The sequence below is a fragment of the Oncorhynchus kisutch genome, linkage group LG18 (assembly GCF_002021735.2).
Source record: "Oncorhynchus kisutch isolate 150728-3 linkage group LG18, Okis_V2, whole genome shotgun sequence".
NCBI classification, from domain to species: domain Eukaryota; kingdom Metazoa; phylum Chordata; class Actinopteri; order Salmoniformes; family Salmonidae; genus Oncorhynchus; species Oncorhynchus kisutch.
Genome location: NC_034191.2, coordinates 46203939 through 46215505, shown reverse-complemented (window position 1 = coordinate 46215505; position 11567 = coordinate 46203939). Strand labels below are relative to the sequence as shown.

At 41.6% G+C, this 11567-nt stretch overlaps 1 long non-coding RNA gene across 3 annotated transcripts; it reads right to left on the bottom strand.

Annotated features, from left to right (window-relative positions):
* Positions 1-7312: 7312 nt before the first annotated feature.
* Positions 7313-11530, bottom strand: LOC109908847 (uncharacterized). Of its 3 annotated transcripts, XR_004204081.1 has the most exons (4): positions 10624-11530; positions 9587-9734; positions 9339-9435; positions 7313-7361 (listed from the first exon to the last, which is right to left on the bottom strand). It is a non-coding gene; the product is annotated as an uncharacterized LOC109908847 (long non-coding RNA). The 3 variants fall into 3 exon arrangements; XR_002257709.2 differs by lacking the exon at positions 7313-7361 and having other exon boundaries at positions 7816-9435; positions 10624-11528; XR_004204082.1 differs by lacking the exon at positions 7313-7361 and having other exon boundaries at positions 7816-9435; positions 9587-9699; positions 10624-11528.
* Positions 11531-11567: the final 37 nt, after the last annotated feature.

Here is an 11567-nt window from a genome sequence, read left to right as displayed (position 1 = left end):
CCATTCCTCTTTACAAAACTGTTTCAGTTCAGCAATATTCTTGGGATGTCCGGTGTGAACTGCTCTCTTGAGGTCATGCCACAGAATCTCAATCGGGTTGAGGTCAGGACTGACTGGGCCACTCCAGAAGGTGTATTTTCTTCTGTTGAAGCCTTTCTGTTGTTGATTTACTTCTGTGTTTTGGGTCATTGTCCTTTTGCATCACCAAACTTCTGTTGCGCTTCAATTGGCGTACAGATAGCCTTACATTCTCCTGCAAAATGTATTGATAAACATGGGAATTCATTTTTTCCATTGATGATAGCAAGCTGTCCAGGCCCTGAGGCAGCAAAGCAGCCCAAACCATGATGCTCCCTCCACCATACTTTACAGTTGGGATGAGGTTTTGATGCTGGTGTGCTGTGCCTTTTTTTCTCCACACAGTGTTCTTCCAAACAACTCAACTGTAGTTTCATGGAGGGCTGGTGGCCTGGCGGTTGGGAGCTTGGGCCGGTGGCCGATGGATGATGGTTTCGGTCCCCGTTTTTGACCGTGTGGGAGATCTGTCGACGTGCCCTTGAGCATGATGTTGGTTGCCTCTGTGTGTTGCTCTGAATGGGGGTCTGTTAGATGACTAATGTGATGAAGTTGAGCGGCTTCACAGCAAGTATATTGTACGTTTTAAATATTCAATACAATTTTTTTATATATATAAAAACTATTCCACAACAACTACCTAATAAACACAAATCTAAGTAAAGGTTTGTGTGTATTAGGTATTTGTTGTGGAATTGTTAGTTCACTTGTTAGATATTGCTGCACAAGGCAATGACTCAAGGCTGCTGCCCACTGCAAGATCATTTGTCCTCCAAGATCATTTGCCTGAATATACTTACTGTAACTTGACCCTACATTTGTACTGTTTTACCATTGTTTTAATTAAACTGATTTTAAATGAGTCTGGTGGTGGGAAGTCTTATTTTATCAACAGCCTTCTCTTTGATTGATAAGACTTAGCAACCCATATCAACATAGGGTGCTGAATGATAGTGTTTTAAAAAGGAGCTTGAACTTCTCCAGATTTGTAACCCACAATTTGTATTACCAGATCACCACATTGGGTTTGATGTTGAGTCTTTTTTCTCATGTCAGAACCCTAAAGTTATCATCATATGAAAGTCACGTAGAATCTGTAGATCATTTAGAAAACTTAATTGAAAACATGATTAACAACATTAACCATCCCAGCCTTGATAAGTATGTTATGATCTCTCCCATTCGGGATATCCTGATGGATAGGATGTGTTTGTCTTTGGATCAGGCAACCAGGTTTCAACAGCTGAATCTATAGGAAAAACAATTCGATAAAAATCCTAGTTCAGTTCTTCACCCGTTTGTTGTATTACTTTGTGAGTAGTTTTATGAGGTTGAAATACGTGGAGAAATATCCCCTGGTCATGGCAGTGTCCTATAAGCAGAGAACAGAAACAAGACTTTAGAGGAGATGTCATGGTACACTGGCACATAATAATAATACTTATGACTGATGAGCCAGTGGTCATCTCACCTTCTCCACCTTGGTCTTCTCCCCCATTGCCTTGGTCTTCTTCTTGACCTTGTTGTTCTTAGTGGATCCAGTCTTGTTCCTCTTCCCAAAACAACATGCCAGCCTCCTCCAGAAAGACATCTTATTGGGATTTGAGGAAGCCTTGTCAACCATTGCCACAGGCTTCTCCTCAGGAACTGGTTTGCCGATGAGGTCACAGTGAGGGTAGATGGAGTACGGCCATGACATGCCCTCACTCTTGGAGATGGAGGACCGGCTCAGGGCCCTCTGAGGCTCACCCTTGGAGGCCCAGGCGGCTTTAGGGAGAGGTGGTGTCGGTGCGTCCAAATAGGTTGTCTCGGGTTCTTCCAGAACTTGGCTGATTGAAGCACTCAGCTCCACAACCTCTTGGCGGAGCAGCTGCATCTGTGTTAGGAGGGCTTCAGGGGAGAGGGGCCGTGTCCATATCTGTGTTGAAGTGTGCACTGGGCTTTGATCCAGCAGGACAGGTTCAGCTAATGCAATCAGGTCGGCAACCCCTTGTTGGCGCAGGACAGATCCAGGTGTGGGGTGGCGCTGTGGTGAAGCCTCCATAGCGTTGCTGCTTTGGTCCAGGACAGGCTGCATTAATGCAGTCAACTCGCCAAGCTCTTGGCAGAGCTTTTGCATCTTCACCAGGAGGGCCTCAGGAGGGGAGGGGGGCTGTGGTGAACTATCGCCTGCACATGGCCATCCACAACTTGAGCTTCCATCCATGACAAGCTGAATTTATGGATGCAGATCTCTTTGATCACCCAATAAAAGAAAGACACTTGTTCAATAATCGCTTGAAAAGAAACAAGTAGCCTAGCTAATGAATTTTCAATATCACGAGAAGACACGGATAAGGAAACAATTAAGTAAAATACACTGGTAAGACGCAGAAAGTGCTCGAAGTTGACAGCAACTGACGAAATGAATCCCTCCTGATTCTTCAACGGATTTGTGACAGCTGCGTCATAATGACTAGGAATCTATAATAGTCCTAGAATATGTTGCGTAATATTCGGATTCGTACTAACCCAAGGAACAAAACCACATACTTGTATTTCCTCTCATTATATTCTGGCTGTCACGAATGTGGTTCATCTTTATGTAATTTAGCTCAGGTCAGTGTGTTATAATTGCTTGCTGCGCGTAAAACCATGCTCGCGTATTTCAAGGACACAGATTTAAAGAATACACCTGCTAGATCGCACTCTTGAAAACAATTACAAATTCACCCGTTTTAGTTTTTAAAACATCTTAATTTCCAGATTACCAAGAAATCTGTGTCCATGATCGAGATGAATCAAGTGCACTGCATTCACTACAGCTCTGGCGAGACCTCCCAGTCACATCTCTGTGGCTGATCTTTGATAGGCTCCATCCCAATTTACACTCCTTTTGGCTCTGTCATGCATTCACTACAGCTCTGGCGAGACCTCCCAGTCACATCTCTGTGGCTGATCTTTGATAGGCTCCATCCCAATTTACACTCCTTTTGGCTCTGTCATGCCAAATATTACCGCCCGTTGCTTTATCAACGCTGTGATGATCATTAAGGCCTAAATGACATAATTTTCAACGTCGTTTGATTAATAGACTGTCTTGTCTAGCTATCATGTTTTCACTTTTACCGGCCCTTCCCTTATCTACACTGAAATAATATAATTTCAGAAATAATATAATTTCAGTAGTCCCACAATTATTTTTTTCTAACTCGCATAGCTCATTAGTACACCCTTGTGGTTGTATCTATTGTAGGTCCTAGAATAAATACAACAATAACGTGGAGCAAATAACTACGATCTAAGGGTAATTTACAACTAATACCTTGTGAAACAGCTGTGAAAACCAACCTGGCAATATTAAGACTTTAATACATAAACTTTGATAGTTTTTGGTACAATTGTATGATTAATTTATTTTCAACGATTTTTTGACCACTCACATGCCCATCATAGACTAAAAAACTGCATTCTGGTGTTTGGAATATAGAGGTGGTTGCGAGGATTCTGCCTGTTCTCAACAGACAGACAGTCTCAGAAGGGGGACTTGAAGAGGGAGACTGCAAAGTCCAGGCACTGCTGCTCTTTGTTCAAATCAAAGCTGATTGGTCACATACACATGGTTACAGATGTTAATGTGAGTGTAGCGAAATTCTTGTGCTTCTAGTTCCAACAGTACAGTAATATCTAACAAGTAATCGAACAATTACACAACTACTACCGAATACACACAAATCTAAAGGGATGGAATAAGAAAATGTACATATAAATACAGTTGAAGTCAGAAGTTTACATACACTTAGGTTGGAGTCATTAAAACTAGTTTTTCAACCACTCCACAAATGTCTTGTTAACAAACTATAGTTTTGGCAAGTCAGTTAGGACATCTAATTTGTGCATGACAAGTCATTTTTCAAACAATTGTTTACAGACAGATTATTTCACACTGTATCACAATTCCAGTGGGTCAGAAGTGTACATACACTAAGCTGACTGTGCCTTTAAACAGCTTGGAAAATTCCAGAAAATGATGTCATGGCTTTAGGAGCTTCTGATAGGCTAATTCACATCATTTGAGTCAATTGGAGGTGTACCTGTGGATGTATTTCAAGGCCTACCTTCAAACTCAGTGTCTCTTTGCTTGACATCATGGGAAAATCAAAAGAAATCAGCCAAGACCTCAGAAAATAAATTGTATACCCCCACAAGTCCTTGGGAGCAATTTCCAAATGCCTGAAGGTACCACGTTCACCTGTACAAACAATAGTACGCAAGTATAAACACCATGGGACCACGCAGCCATCCTACCGCTCAGGAAGGAGACGTGTTCTGTCTATTAGCGATGAACGTACTATGGTGCAAAAAGTGCAAATCAATCTCAGAACAGCAAAGGACCTTGTGAAGATGCTTGAGGAAACAGGTACAAAAGTATATATAGCCACAGTAAAACGAGTCCTATATCGACATAACCTGAAAGGCCGCTCAGCAAGGAAGAAGCCACTGCTCCAAAACAACCATTAAAAAAAGCAAGACTACAGTTTGCAACTGCACATTGGGACAAAGATCGAGGAAAATGGGGGAGGCTTGCAAGCCGAGGAACATTGAAGCAACATCAAGACGTCAGTAAGTTAAAGCTTGGTCGCAAATGGGTCATCCAAATGGACAATGACCCCAAGCATACTTCCAGAGTTTTGGCTAAATGGCTTCAGGACAACAAAGTCAAGGTATTGGAGTGGCCATCACAAAGCCCTGACCTCAAATCCTATAGAAATGTGTGGGCAGAACTGAAAAAGCGTGTGCGAACAAGGAGGCCTACAAACCTGACTCAGTTACAGCAACTCTGTCAGGAGGAATGGGCCAAGATTCACCCAACTTATTGTGGGAAGCTTGTGGAAGGCTACCCAAAAAGTTCGACCCAAGTTAAACAATTTAAAGGCAATGCTACCAAATACTAATTGAGTGTATGTAATCTTCTGATCCACTGTGAATGTGATGAAAAAAATACAACTGAAATAAATCATTCTCTCTACTACTATTCTGACATTTCACATTCTTAAAATAAAGTGGTGATCCTAACTGACATAAGACAGGGAATTATTTACTTGGATTAAATGTCAGGAATTGTGAAAAACGGAGTTGAAATGTATTTGGCTAAGGTGTATGTAAACTTCCGACTTCAACTGTATATGGATGACCGATGACTTAGCGGCATAGGCAAGATGCAATAGATGGCATAAAATACAGTATATACACATATGAGATGAGTAATGTCAGATATGTAAACATTATTAAAGTGACATTATTAAAGTGACTGATTAATTTATTAAAGTGGCCAATGATTTCGAGTCTGTATGTAGGCAGCAGCCTCTCTGTTAGTGATGGCTGTTTAACAGTCTGATGGGCTTGAGATAGACTGAAAAACAGCTTCTCGGTCCCAGCTTTGATGCACCTGTACTGACCTCGCTTTTTTGGTTGTTGGCCTTCCTGTGACATCGGTTGCTGTAGGTCAGAAGGTTTGCCCCTGGTGATGCATTGTGTAGACCGCACCACCCTCTGGAGAGCCTTGCGGTTGTGTGCGGTGCAGTTGCCTTACCAGGTGGTGATACAGCCCGACAGGATCCTCTCAATGTAAAAGTTTGAGGATTTTAGGTGGCGAAAGCCAAATTTCGTCAGCCTCCTGAGGTTGAAGAAGAGCTGTTGTGCCTTTTTTACCACACTGCCTGTGTGGATAATTTCAGTTTGTCCGTGATGTGTACGCAGAGGAACCTTCTCCACTGCTGTCCCTTCAATGTGGATAGGGGGGGTGCTCCCTCTGATGTTTCCTGAAGTCCACAATAATTTCCTTTGTTTTTTTGACGTTGAGTGAGTTTTTTCCTGACACCACACTTAGAGTGCCCTCACCTTCTCCCTGTAGGATGTCTTGTCGTTGTTGGTAATCAAGCCCACTACTGTTGTGTTGTCTGCAAACTTGATGATTGAGATGGAGGCGTGCATGGCCACGCAGTCATGGGTGAACAGGGAGTACAGGAGGGGGCTGAGCACGTACCCTTGTGGGGCCCCGGTGTTGAGGATAAGCGAAGTGGAGATGTTGTTTCCTACCTTCACCACCTTGCAAAGGGTGGGGTTGAGACCCAGGGCCTCAAACTTAATGATGAGCTTGGAGGGAACTATGGTGTTGAATAATGAGCTGTAGTCAATGAACAGCATTCTTACATGCTGTACATCCACTTGTACAGATGGGAAAGGGCAGTGTGATTGCATCGTCTTTGGACCTATTGAGGCGGTATGCAAATTGAAGTGGGTCTAGGGAGGCAGGTAAGGTGGAGGTGATATGATCCTTGACTAGTCTCTCAAAGCACTTGATGATGACATAAGTGAGTGCTACGGGACAATAGTCATTTAGTTCAGTTATCTTTGCCTTCTTGGGTACAGGAACAATGGTGGCCATCTTGAAGCATGTGGGGACAGCAGACTGGGATAGGGAGAGATTAAATACGCCCGTAAACACATTTAAAATGTCTTACTCGGCCACAGAGAAGGAGAGGGGGAGCAACACAGTTCTTGGTAGTGGGCCGCGTCGGTGGCACTGTATTCTCCTCAAAGCGGGCAAAGAAGGTGTTCTGAGTGTTTGCAGTGCTCTTGTTAAGTTAATCTGTGTATCTCACATTATGTGCTCGGTATGATCGAGAAAGAAAACTTTCTTAGCAGATAATGACAACATGAGAACAACAGTAGCTGTAGATGATGTAATGAAAAGTTGGAGGGTGGTTGGTAATGGAGGACATCAGGTGGATCCACGTCTGGGTGTTGGGCAGAACCTCTAGGTCCTGGAGAACAGGAGCAGAGTTAAAGGGAACAGGGTAGGAGACAGAGACATAAACAAGCACATACACAGGTTACACTTACTGTGAGAACATTTGATGGATTAGTGCATTGTTATAAATGGGAGATAGTGGCAAGAAAAAGTAAGTGAACCCTTTGGAATTACCTGGATCTCTGCATAAATTGGTCATCAAATTGGATCTGATCTTCATCTAAGTCACAACAACAGGAGCAGAGTTAAAGGGAAAAGGGGAGAAGACAGAGACAGGTTAGTCATTAGCCTGGGGGGTTCAAACAGTCTGCTTACACTAATAACACACAAATTATTGTATTTTTCTTTTCTAAATTGAATACATAATTGAAACATTCAGTGCAGGTTGGAAAAAGTATTAACCCCCAGGCTAATGACTAACCTGGAGTCCAATCAATGAGTGGAGTCCAATCAATGAGACAAGATTAGAGATGTTGGTTAGAGCTGCCTTACCCTATAAAAAAGAAACACTCACAATTTGAGTTTGCTATTCACAAGAAGCATTGCCTGATGTGAACCATTCTTCGACCAAAGATCTCAGAAGACCTAAGATTAAGAATTGTTGACTTGCATAATGCTGGAAAGGGCTAAAAGTATGCAGATTTTCATATTTGTTAGGACACTGACACACACACACTATAATAATATAGCCCGGACTATTTGCATTGTAGCCCCTTTACGCTGCTGCTACTCTCTGTTTATCATATATGCATAGTCACTTTAACCATATCTACATGTACATACTACCTCAATCAGCTCGACTAACCGGTGCCTGTATATAGCATCGCTACTGTTATTTTTCTGTCGTTTTTATTTCTTTACTTACCTAACACCTTTTTTTATTTTAATTGCACTATTGGTTAGAGCCTGTAAGTAAGCATTTCACTGTAAGGTGAACTGTAACCTGTAACCTGTTGTTTTCGGCGTGCGTGACAAATAAACTTTGATTTGACTGAAATCTGCTAAATTTGAATTGGGACACTTACTGATCATGTGCCATGGTGAAACTACTTTGATGGGCTTCAACTCCGCTGCCACAGTCTTTGCCCTCTCAAACTTCTGTCAGGCTAGACAGGATACCAACCTTTTTAAAGCTAAAAGTAACTCATTTAAACATTGTGTGCTCTCTGATATAACATTCATTGAAATCATAATAATTTCAGATATAATAGAATGTGATTGATAAACAAAAGGTTATTTCACTTGCACAGCTGTCCACCTCCTTGACAATTCCCCGTCAGAAGAAAGGAAGGGCCAACATGCATCTCGGTCAGCACGGCCTCCTTTTCCTCCTTAGTAAAAAATCACCCTCCTATGTGGCTGGCCATCCTTCCCCGTAGCAAATATGCAAAAATATTAAACTGGATTAAATTGATGGATTTTGATGGGGACTTTTTTATTATGTTACGTAGATTGACATTACAATATATATTATTTTACAGCAGCAATACCAACACTGTCATATCAGCAAACATTTCTAAAAACCAGTTTTTGCTTTGTCATTATGGGGTTTTGTGTGTAGCTTGATGAGGGGAAAAAAATGATTTAATACATTTTAGAATTAGGCTGTACTTTAACAAAATGTGTTAAAAGTCAAAGAGTCTGAATACTTTCAGAATGCACTTGTATGTATTGAATAATGGCACAATAATTTGGGCTTCTTTGGGCTTGGGCTCATTAAATGTCTTTAATGTTGTGGTCATAAAATGTATTTAATGTATGGCTCATCAGGCTCAGGTAGCATCAGGCTTTAATTTTAGATCAAAGCTCTAATCAAATCCAGACAGGCCTAATTATATGCTTTTGAATTACACCAGGTTCCCTGGTTAAAAAGTGATTTATTCTCGGGATGGAACATTTGTAAAATACCGGGAAAAATAATCAACCCTACTCTGCATGCATAGCCTACAGTGCATGTTTTTATGTAGAACAAATTGAGTAGCTGTTTGCACTGGAGGTTTTCGCTCCCTCCTGGCATGTGTAAGATAGGTTTCCAGGTTTCCACAGGTTGCTGTTGTATGAGGAGTCCCATCCATCCTCCTGCAGGCATTTATGCAGGAATGTCTCTGTGGCTATGATACAGTCCTACCTGGAACCAACAAAATGTAGTCTTGTTGGCATGCTAATTCTAGATGCCTTTCTCTGTTTGATTTGTGGAGGAGAATCAACCCCACCCCTCTGGAAACTATTGTATTTTCTTATTCCTTTTTCGACTGAGCCTGGACTCGAACAAGGATCTCTAGTGGCACAGCTAGCACTGTGATCAGTGGAGGCTGGAGACTTGAAAAACTGAGGAAACCCACGTTGTAGACACACGGAGACGTCAAAGCGTGTTTCAAAAATCGCCAGAGTAATTGTTTTAACCTAAAGAATTTAGTAAAGACATTTATTGTACAATATTATGGGGAATGAGAATGAGAGGGCTACATACACCGTTTTGGGAAGGGATCACAGCAGTGATTGAATGAGGGTATAAGGCATGAATTGAGGTTTTCAGTGACTTGACTTCTGTGCAGGACAGGATTTGACTGGGAAGACAAAAAACAATAACACAACACACTGCACAGTTAAGACATACGAGCTAAGAATGAGTTAGTCCAAGTAAGGAGTAAAATAATTTATGTGTAATGTGATTGAGTATACATACAGTAATGAGAGAAAATTGATAGGGGTACTCACAGTGGTTGGAGAAGAATCATTAAATGTAACAGTGGATGAGTGGGAACATGAGACGTGGCTTCAGTTCATGTCAGGAGAGAGTTGACAATCGCAGTGGAGTGGAGTGGTCACTTCTTCAATCAGGGAACAGGAAGAGACATAGATAGAACTACAAATAGCAGATACATTCCATTACAGCTGCGCCATCGTAGGTTTGAATAACACATTTGTCCATGAAGTTAAACAAAGACTGCGCATCTCGCCCACTTGACACATCAAAGTAGCCTAAGAAACGTTCCTGAATAAAGCCCTGATCATCTACATACCTGACAATAACTGACAACAGCAAGCAGACTGGAGGCAAACAGAGTTGGGGGGCAATTTTTACCCACCGGGGCCTGGAGTATTTCCTTATCTGTTAACCTAACCAGGAAAACTCTGGACCTTAAGGTCCCTAAACAGGTCACATGTGGGGGGCGAGCAACCTTATACTTGTTCATATGAATTATATTTAGAGGAGAGTAGGTGGGGGATTTCCTCTACCTAGACAGAGACAACAACTGATAGAGACAATAGAACTCACAGGGCTGAGCCTGCTTTATGCGTCATGCAGGCCTATGCAACTGCAGGCCTTTAAAAAATGTACTTACATCTGTCATCACTATTATGTTGATTGATTCATTCCAGTTAATCATTTTGGATTGAAATCGTATAGGCAGCCTAGCCAGCCCAATTGAAATATAAACCAAATTTGATCACATTCACATTTTCTCCTGACACACAAATGGACTGTAAATACATAACGCTACCAATTAATTACCCTGACCAAATGGAGAGCGCACATAGTAGGCTGTATGCATCTGCTCTTATTAGTAGCCTACAGCTGATCAGACTGAAAATGGTCTCGTTTTCATCCCATACAGCAAGTCAAATATCGAATGTTTAGGTGTGGCCTATGCTGCTACAACGTTTATTTAATACGTTTTTGCTTGTCTTTGTCCGGAGTGATGTTTTATCATCTTTGCTAAATAAATACCGGAGGAAAGTGGAACACCTACTTGAGCGCCCTGCGTCAACCTCTCTCTTTAATGAATGATCCCAGAAAAGACTGAAAGTTCCATATGTTCAGCAAGTAAAGCATCGAAACGTGCAATTACTGCTACAAGCTCCTTGTGGTTGCACTTGTTAGTTAGCGGAACATTCCCTCTCGTTGTGCCCTCCCAATTTTTGCATGCACAAAAACGCAGTGGTGTTGATAAACCGCTTGAGAATATCCCTGTTTCTTCTTACTTTCTCGTTGTGTTGCGCATTTTGAATAGGCAGACCTTCGACACGGTCGATGCGGCTTTTTCCCAGAAGCTTGAATCTTATAACGTTATGCTCTCTGCTTTTGTTTTGCCATTTAGCTGAATGATCAATGTTCTTCAGGGCACTGTACCCTGCTATCGCCCAAGGCTCAGAATTCTCAAAAAGCAAAAATACAGACGGATTGATGAAAGGCTCCCTGTTAACCAGCTACACTTTTGATAGCAATTGGTATTGAACGCCATCACCTTTTCATCTTTCTTCATGAAACTGATCTCAGGCAGTCGACCTCGGTTTTAATTCGCACCTTTTCCGTGTGCCCCAGAGAATGAAAAGGGTTCAACAAAAAGTAAAAACAATTTGAGGTAGCGTTGCCGGCGAAAGGTGCACACTCGAACTGGTAGCTAGCTTGTTATCATGGAAAATTGAAATAATCTGCACTAACTGGATACAAAAAGTTATAAAACCAAGAAAACAATGTATAATTAACCTCCTCCATCTCCTGTAATTTGAATAATCTAATTTGAATTGAATAATTTAAAAAATGCTCAAATAAATATTTTCAATCTCTATCCAATAATTTCACCAAGCTTCTCAACACATAGATCCCCCCCAATAATGCTCTACAGCACAACCTCAATACATCGCACTAGGTTCCTTCTCTGATCCTAATCGTATGATTGGATGGACAACATGT